The following is a 10,561-nucleotide window of genomic DNA, read 5'->3' as shown; positions in this document are numbered from 1 at the left end:
ATATCGGTAATGATAATACTAATAATTCTTGAATGATGATACTAGTAATAATAATGATAATGAAAATAATAATTTTGATAATACTACTTAATACTTAATAATAATAATAATAATAATAATAATAATAATAATAATAATAATAATAATAATAATAATAATAATAATAATAATAACAACAACAATCTTATTACTAATGATAATATTAATAATAATACTACTTAATAATAATACTATTAATGATAACAATATTTGTAATAACAACAATAATAATACTAATCATAACTGTAATGTTAATAATAATAAATGATAACTAATACTTATGTTAGTAATAATAATAATAATAATAATTATAATAGAAGTAATACTATCAATAATTAATAATAATAATAATGACAATAATAATAATAACAATAAGATATCTACCTCACAAAAAGAGAGAGTTTCACAAAAAAAAAAAAAAAAAAACTGCCATTGCCTGGGCTCGAACACGAGACCTCCCGCTCACCCGTCAACCCCCTTAACCAATGATCCGTTTCTGCTTTTTTTGATTTTATTTACAACCTAATTTTATTTAACCAAACTATCTATCTGTTACATCTCCTTCTCCAATAATGTAAATCATTCAGAATCCCATCAATCATAACAACTAATACGTAATTGGTTTATAACTTGAATTAGTCTGTTGTGATTGTTCTGGGATCAACAGAACAAGGAAATTACAATAAAACGAGCAGCAGAAACAGCATAAACGAAGAACTCATGAACTCCAACATCAAATTTGAAATTAAGAGCGTTATAGATCATGAATCCTACATGAAATAGATTCTAACTCACTCCCAGAAACTTTCTACGTCATCAATTGAACTTAAATCTTAACAGAAAACTCGAATTCGATTGAAGAACAAATGTTGACTTTTAAAAACCAAAACTTTGACTTTGAAATTTGAATTCGTTAGGAAGAATTGGAACTTGAGATTTTATAGGAAGTTTAAATGAAGGATTTCTAACAAAACTACATTAAAGGATTTTGAAATTTGATTCGAAATAGAAATGTGGCCAAAAAGTTGTAGAACAGAGGACCGATGGTTTAGTTTTGTTTTTATGTTAAATTTATTCGAGTAGCAGTGATGGGTATATATCATTGATAATGCTAAAAACGAACATATATTTCATAGCATTATTCCTCAAGAAAGACAAGCTTTTAGTTGCAATTGTTCTATTTACAAGTGATATTCGTTTAAATAATAAAAGGTGAAGACAAAAGACAGATTCGACGAATTGAAGACGCAAACGACCAAAAAGCTCAAAAGTACAAAAGACAGTCAAAGAGGTTCCAATTATTGATAAGAAACGTCTCGAAATTACAAGAGTACAAGATTCAAAACGCAAAGTACAAGATATTAAATTGTACGCAAGGACGTTCAAAAATCCGGAACCGGGACCAGAGTCAACTCTCAACGCTCGACGCAACGGACTAAAAATTACAAGTCAACTATGCACATAAATATAATATAATATTTAAATAATTCTTATAATTATTTAATATATTATATTTATTTAAAACCGTCGGTAAACAAAGAGCCAAACTCCTCTGAGCTGTAAAAGCAAACTCCGCGACTCGCGGAGTTTGAAGGCCAAAAAGGCCGCGAGTCGCGGAGCCCCAATTTCAGAAAATCCCTATAAAGCTCGCACATTCTGATCGTAATCATATATCCTTTTCTTCTCCTCATTCATACGTAAAATATATATATATATATATATATATATATATATATATATATTTATAATTTATATTTTAATTTTAATTATAATTCTAATAATAAGGGTATGTTAGCGAATGTTGTAAGGGTGTAAGTCGAAATTCTGTCCGTGTAACGCTAAGCTATTTTTAATCATTGTAAGTTATGTTCAACCTTTTTACATTAATGTCTCGTAGCTAAGTTATTATTATGCTTATTTAATCCGAAGTAATCATGATGTTGGGCTAATTACTAAAATTGGGTAATTGAGCTTTGTACCATAATTGGGGTTTGGACAAAAGAACGACACTTGTGGAAATTAGACTATGTGCTATTAATGGGTTTTATATTAACTAAACAATACCTTGTTAATTTAATATACAAACTTATAATTTGACGTATTTATATATAACCACATACGCTTGACTGGGTACGGTGGGCGGGATATCTATAAATACCAATAATTATTCATTTTACCGGATACGGAACTGGATTAATAGTTAATAAACTTGTTGAAACAGGGGTGAATTACATTCAAGGGTAATTGGTGTAATTGTTAACAAAGTAGTAAAACCTTGGTTTACACGCAGTCGATAACCTGGTGTATTCATTAAACAAAGTATTAAAACCTTGTTACAATTCGAATCCCCAATTAGTTGGAATATTTGACTTCGGGAATAAGAATAATTTGACGAAGGCTTTCGCTCTTTATATTTATGACTGATGGACTATTATGGACAAATCCGTATGGACATATTAAATAATCCAGGACAAAGGACAATTAACCCATGGGCATAAAACTAAAATCAACACGTCAAACATCATGATTACGGAAGTTTAAATAAGCATAATTCTTTTATTTCATATTTAATTTCCTTTATTTTATATTTAATTGCACTTCTAATTATCACATTTTTATTGTTATTGTATTTAATTGCACTTTCAATTATCGTACTTTTTAATTATCGCAAGTTTATTTTATCGCACTTTTATTATTCGCAATTTCATTATCGTTATTTACTTTATGCTTTAATGTAAGTCTTGTATTTATTTTTAATATTTTACATTTGGTTTTAACTGCGACTAAAGTTTTAAAATCGACAAACCGGTCATTAAACGGTAAAAATCCCCCTTTATAATAATAATATTACTTATATATATATATATATATATATATATATATATATATATATATATATATATATATATATATATATATATATATTTGTATTTTTATAAAAGTAAACTAATATAGCGTTAAGCTTTGTTTAAAAAGATTCCCTGTGGAACGAACCGGACTTACTAAAAACTACACTACTGTACGATTAGGTACACTGCCTATAAGTGTTGTAGCAAAGTTTAAGTATATCCATTCTATAAATAAATAAATATCTTGTGTAAAATTGTATCGTATTTAATAGTATTTCCTGCTAAAAATAAGCTATTTTATATACTACCCCGCTGCACATCAAGTATTTTTGGCGCCGCTGCCGGGGAGTCTCTTAAAAGCCGGAAGCGCAACGCTAATATAAAAAAAAATTATGTATTTTTAAGATTTTGTTAAATATTTAAGTTTTATAAAGTTTCTTTATTTTTATTTTATAAAAACATAAGTTTTATTTAAGTATTTTGTTTTTATTTAAAAACATATAAAAAAAATATATATAAATCTAGTTTTAAGATTTTTATTTATAAAATTATAAAGTAATTCTATTTTTATTTAAGTTTTAAATATAAGTTTTTATTATACACATATTTTTTTTATATAAACAGAAAAAATTAAAAACAGAAAATAAAAAAAAATAAATAAAGAAAAACGTGTTGAATTTAAATAACCTGTCAGTTGAAAACTGGAACCCCGCGACTCGCGGGGTTTGATGCATTAAATACCGCAACTCGCGGAGTTTCTCTAACGCCACCAACAGAACCCTAACTCTGCATTAATTACGGAGTATTTATTAATTATTATTATTATAAACCCTAATTATCTATTATTATTATAATTAAGTTTTATTTTAAAGTTTCTTTTTATTTAATTTGTTTTATTTAGTTTAATTAGTTTAATTAAATTGTAAAATTAGTAGTTTTATTAAATAAATAATATAAAAATAATATTTTTATAAAAATTGTACTTTTTACAACTTTTTGTATATTTTTATATTTTGTCCCTTTTCAATCGTTTTAGCGTAATATTTGTATTTTTAGCTCATATTTAGTTTTAAACTTAGTTTTTGCCATAGTTATTTTTACTTCTAGATTTTTAGGCTTTGCCGTAGAATTCCTTAAGTGCTTTTTCTTAGACTAAGATTTAGGTACTTTAGAATTTTGCGACGCCTTTTTAAGTTTTAGTTTCTTTTTAAGTTATTTCCATTTGGGATATAGTTTTTCCTGTAAGCTTTAATATTTTTAGACACCTTTTACCTATGTATCAATTATCATTCCAATTAGTAATATCAATATGCGATTATAATTTTAAGTTAGTTGTAGTAATAAGGTTAGGTTAGTCAAGTATTTTTAAGTTTTATAAGTTTCTTTTATTTTTCCGTCACCTTTTATTTTTCAACCATTTTTCTTTTTCGACCTTTTTCGACGAACTCTTTTTCTTTCTTATTTCTCGCTATTCTAGTTTTAGGACATAGATTTTTATTCTACTTCTTATCTTAATTTCTTAAAATTACGAGAATTTATTTTAAGTGGTTAAATTGATAGACATCAAAATTTTCTGGTTCGTAGTAATAGTTGGATTTGTACGTGGACCGGGTTATTGGAGCCAAACAGTCCTCAATTATATTGAGACCAAACGAATCCTGCCCCTCTGCTGCATCTTTTGGCTATTCGAAACGTGGGCAAAATCAGAAAAGTCTATTGATTGGATAACTTATTATAATTTTTCTTTCCTTTTAAAAACTAATAGGATATTCAGTGAATGCACCGAGCAAGACGATCACCACCTTTTGTACGTTCACCACCTGTAACTAGATCAAGACATTTAGCAAATATAACCGCCGTTGATTTTTCTTTAGAATCGTCATCCAGTCGACCAAGTACTTCAGTTCAAATTTCCGATAATCCATTTTTTGAACCCGACCCCACAATTGAGAATCCGGAGAATATTCAGGAACGGTTCGTAGATCCTGAACCACTAAACTTTCCCCCGGAACCACCAATCATTCAAACAGAGATTGTTGAGGAACGAACCATTAAATCAGAATCCTCTAGTGATTCCGATTCAACAAATTCAATTATGGAGAATCTGGAACCTTTAAGTATGGAAGACCGAATGAGAGCTAAACGCACTGGCCAAGGTCACGCAATTACTCATCCAGATATTAATGCGCCAGATTATGAAATCAAAGGACAAATTCTACACATGGTGACTAATCAATGCCAATTTAGTGGTGCGCCGAAGGAAGATCCAAATGAACATCTACGTACCTTTAATAGGATCTGGACACTATTTAAAATCCGAGAAGTTGAGGATGAACAGATATATCTCATGTTATTTCCCTGGACTTTAAAGGGAGAAGCCAAAGATTGGTTGGAATCGTTACCTGAAGGGGCGATCGATACATGGGATGTTTTAGTTGACAAATTTCTTAAACAATTCTTTCCTGCATCTAAAGCCGTAAGACTTCAAGAAGAAATTGTTACGTTCACACAGAAACCGAATGAAACTCTATATGAGGCGTGGACAAGATATGGAAAGTTATTAAGAGGATGTCCGCAACATGGTTTAGATACCTGTCAAATAGTACAAATATTCTACCAAGGATGCGACATCACTACAAGAAAAGACATAGATATAGCAGCTGGTGGTTCTATTATGAAGAAAACCGAAACTGATGCTTACAAAATTATTGATAATACTGCTTCCCACTCACATGAGTGGCACCAAGAAAAAGACATCGTTAGATCATCTAAAGCAGCTAGAGCCGATTCTAGCCATGACTTAGATTCCATTTCCGCAAAGATAGATGCTGTGGAGAGACGAATGGAAAAGATGACTAAAGATATTCACTCAATACGAATTAGTTGTGAGCAGTGTGGAGGACCACATTTGACAAAAGATTGTCACAGTATTGAATTAACAATGGAACAAAGAGAGAATATTTCATACATAAACCAAAGGCCTGGAAATAATTATCAGAATAATTATCAACCGCCAAGACCGATTTACAATCAAAACCAGAATTATAACAGAAATATTCCATACAACAACCAACAAGGTCCTAGCAATCAACAAGTATCCAATAATAATTACAATCAGCAAAGACCGAATTTTCAAAACAAACCACCACAACAAACCGATGATAAAAAGCCGAATTTAGAAGATATGATGACGAAGCTAGTTGAAACTCAAACGCAGTTTTTCACATCTCAAAAACAAACCAATGAACAAAATGCTCAAGCATTTAGAAATCAACAAGCTTCTATTCAAAATCTGGAACAAGAAGTAAGTAACCTAGCAAGGTTAATAGGTGAAAGAAAACCGGGAAGTCTACCTAGTGATACAAATGCTAACCCCCGGAATGAAACAGCTAAAGCTAATACCACAAGAAGTGGTACAACACTTAAACCACCTGAAATACCTGTAACTTCTGATGAAACTATTCCTACTCCACAAGAACCACAACCTGATCAAGATAAGGAAAAAGAACCGGTAGTTGAAAAGGTTAATGAAGATAACACAGTTAAGGATAAACCTTATGTTAAACCATACCAACCACCACTTCCTTATCCGAGTAAAATGAAGAAAGAGAAACTTGAAGCCGAGCAATCCAAATTCTTGGATATGTTTAAACAAATAAATGTAAATCTTCCTTTCATTGATGTGATTTCAGGAATGCCAAGATATGCTAAATTCTTGAAAGATCTAATTTCAAATAGAAAGAATATGGAAGAACTCTCGGCTGTTACTATGAATGCTAATTGTTCAGCAGTGCTGTTGAATAAGATACCAGAAAAACTATCTGATCCAGGAAGTTTCACAATTCCATGTTTTCTGGGTAGTCTTAGTTCAATAGAAGCATTGGCAGATTTAGGTGCAAGTATAAATTTAATGCCGTATTCACTATACGCTAAACTAGACCTTGGAGAATTGAAACCAACCAGAATAAGCACACAACTAGCCGATAGATCAATAAAATATCCTAGAGGGATAATGGAGAACATGCTAGTTAAAGTTGGTACTTTAGTATTTCCAGTAGATTTTGTTGTTTTGGACATGGAAGAAGATTCTCAAGTTCCTCTCATATTAGGAAGACCATTCTTAAACACGGCTAAAGCAATGATAGACGTGTTCGGTAAGAAATTGACCCTAAGTATAGAGGATGAGAGTGTTACCTTTTCAGTTGATAGAGCAATGCAACAACCGCAATGTGCAGATGATACATGTTATTATATTCAAACTATAGATGCACATGCAGAATTATTAGAAGAATTTCCAGAATTACAAGGAACAGGAGAATGTTCTTTAGGAGAAGGTAATGAACTAATTGATGAAGCTGAAATGTTAGCTACACTTATAGCTAATGGATATGAACCAACAACAGAAGAAATTCAAATGCTAAAAGAAGAAGACAGATATCGATATAAATCATCGATAGAAGAACTTCCGAAATTAGAGTTAAAGCCACTTCCAAACCATTTGGAATACGCTTATTTACATGGTGAATCTGAATTACCTGTAATAATATCGTCTTCTCTTACTAAAAATGAGAAATCACAACTCATTTCTGTGTTGAAAGCTCATAAACCAGCCATTGCATGGAAGATTCATGATATTAAAGGAATAAGTCCTTCGTATTGCACACATAAAATCCTTATGGAAGAAGGTCATAAAACGTATGTGCAACGCCAACGAAGACTAAATCCTAATATGCAAGATGTAGTTAAGAAAGAGATTATTAAACTGCTAGATGCAGGTTTAATTTATCCAATTTCTGATAGTCCATGGGTAAGCCCAGTTCAATGCGTGCCTAAGAAGGGTGGCATGACTGTCATTACAAATGAGAAAAATGAGTTTATTCCTACTAGGACTGTAACAGGATGGCGTGTATGTATTGATTATAGAAAATTAAATGACGCCACCAGAAAAGATCACTTTCCCTTACCTTTCATTGATCAAATGTTGGAAAGATTAGCCGGAAATAGTTACTATTGTTTTCTAGATGGATTTTCCGGATATTTTCAAATTCCAATAGCACCCGAGGACCAAGAGAAAACCACATTCACGTGCCCTTATGGTACTTTTGCTTACAAACGCATGTCATTTGGACTTTGTAACGCCCCTGCAACCTTTCAAAGGTGTATGATGGCGATTTTTCACGACATGATAGAAGAATGCATGGAAGTATTCATGGATGACTTTTCAGTCTTCGGTGATACATTTGAATCATGTCTAGTTAATCTTGAACAAATGCTAATTAGATGCAAACAATCAAATCTAGTTCTTAATTTGGAGAAATGTCATTTCATGGTTAAAGAAGGCATCGTTCTTGGTCATAAAATTTCAAAAGAAGGAATTGAAGTGGATAGAGCTAAAGTAGATGTAATTGCTAAACTTCCACATCCCACCAATGTTAGAGGAGTTAGGAGTTTTCTAGGGCATGCCGGTTTTTACCGACGTTTCATAAAAGATTTTTCTAAAATTGCCACTCCTATAAATAAACTCCTAGAAAAGGATGCTCCATTCATCTTTTCAGATGAGTGTATCAAATCTTTTAATATTCTTAAAGAAAAACTCACTAATGCGCCGATCATGATCACACCAAATTGGAATCTACCATTTGAACTAATGTGCGATGCAAGTGATTTTGCAATGGGAGCCGTTTTAGGACAAAGGATTGAAAAACGATTTCAACCTATATATTATGCTAGTAAGACGTTACAAGGAGCACAAACAAACTATACAACTACTGAAAAAGAACTCCTTGCTATTGTCTTTGCTTTTGACAAATTTCGATCATATCTCGTTCTAGCAAAAACGGTGGTCTATACCGACCATTCTGCTCTTAGATACCTATTTTCAAAACAAGATGCTAAACCAAGATTAATCCGTTGGATCTTACTCTTACAAGAGTTTGATATTGAAATCCGAGATAAAAGAGGAGCAGAAAATCTCGCCGCTGATCATCTTTCTCGTCTTGAAAATCCTGAGTTAGAAGTTCTAAATGAATCGGCCATACAAGACAACTTTCCTGATGAATATCTATTGAAGATAGATTATAATGAAATCCCATGGTTTGCAGACTATGCAAACTACTTAGTTTGTGGATTCCTTGAAAAAGGATTATCGTACCAAAGACGAAAGAAATTCTTCAGTGATATAAAACACTATTTTTGGGAAGATCCACATCTGTTTAAAAGTTGTCCCGATGGAATAATACGCCAATGTGTATTTGGGGATGAAGCTAGTAAAATTTTAAACCATTGTCACACAGGACCAACTGGAGGGCATTATGGGCCTCAACTAACAGCAAGAAAAGTTTATGATGCTGGATTCTATTGGCCTACAATTTACAAAGACGCACACCTTCTTTGCAAATCCTGTGATGCTTGTCAAAGGGCCAGAAAAATAAGTCAACGTGATGAAATGCCACAAAATGTCATCCAAGTATGTGAAGTATTTGACATTTGGGGTATTGACTTTATGGGTCCATTTCCAAAATCTCATAATAATCTATATATACTCGTAGCCATTGATTATGTATCTAAATGGGCGGAAGCACAAGCTCTCCCAACTAACGATGCACGAGTTGTAGTCAACTTTTTAAAACGTCTTTTTGCAAGGTTTGGAACACCGAAAGCTTTAATAAGTGATCGGGGTACTCATTTCTGTAATAATCAACTTGAGAAAGTTCTTAAAAGATATGGAGTAACTCATAAAATCTCCACCGCATATCATCCACAAACAAGTGGACAAGTTGAAAATACCAACCGAGCTTTAAAACGTATTCTAGAGAAAACCGTAGGATCAAATCCGAAGGAATGGTCCATTAAATTGGAGGATGCACTCTGGGCTTTTAGAACATCCTACAAAACTCCAATTGGAACCACACCTTTTAGACTTGTTTATGGAAAAGCATGTCATCTTCCAGTAGAAATTGAACACAAAGCATTTTGGGCTTTGAAGACATGTAATCTTGATTTACATGAAGCCGGACGTCTACGATTAAGTCAACTAAACGAATTAGAAGAATTAAGACATGAAGCATACGAAAATTCGTTAATCTATAAAGAAAGAACGAAGAAATGGCATGATAAAAGAATCAGAAGTTCAAAAGAATTTAAAGAAGGAGACAGAGTTCTTCTTTTCAATTCACGATTCAAGCTATTTCCTGGAAAATTGAAATCAAGATGGTCTGTACCATTCATAGTCAAAAGAGTTTTCCCATACGGAATGATAGAATTAATAAATTCAAATGGGATTGAATTTAAAGTTAATGGTCACAGAGTTAAACATTACATACATGATCCGATGGAAGTTGACAACGAAGTTAATCACAATTTCGACACCACAGCTAACTAAGTGTGGGGAGAATCAAGTCTTTAAAGGATAATATGTATTTCTGTTAGAGTTAGATTGTCTGTTTTCGTATAGTTCTCGAAAATGGAACCCGAATGGTCTTTCCCTAGCAGACCCTAAAGAACTAGTCTTCTCCCCCCATTCTGAATTTTTATTTTTTTTAGGTTTTTACAAAATGAGGACTGCCTGTGAACTAAACCATGGTCTAATGCTACACGCTTTGATCACTAAAAGAAATAATGACATACTACCGAGTGAATTAGTATCATTAATAAGAGAAAGAATGGACGGAGTT

This window comes from Rutidosis leptorrhynchoides, chromosome 4 (genome assembly GCF_046630445.1).
Source record: "Rutidosis leptorrhynchoides isolate AG116_Rl617_1_P2 chromosome 4, CSIRO_AGI_Rlap_v1, whole genome shotgun sequence".
In the NCBI taxonomy this organism is placed as follows: Eukaryota; Viridiplantae; Streptophyta; class Magnoliopsida; order Asterales; family Asteraceae; genus Rutidosis; species Rutidosis leptorrhynchoides.
Note: the sequence above shows the minus strand (reverse complement) of the source record.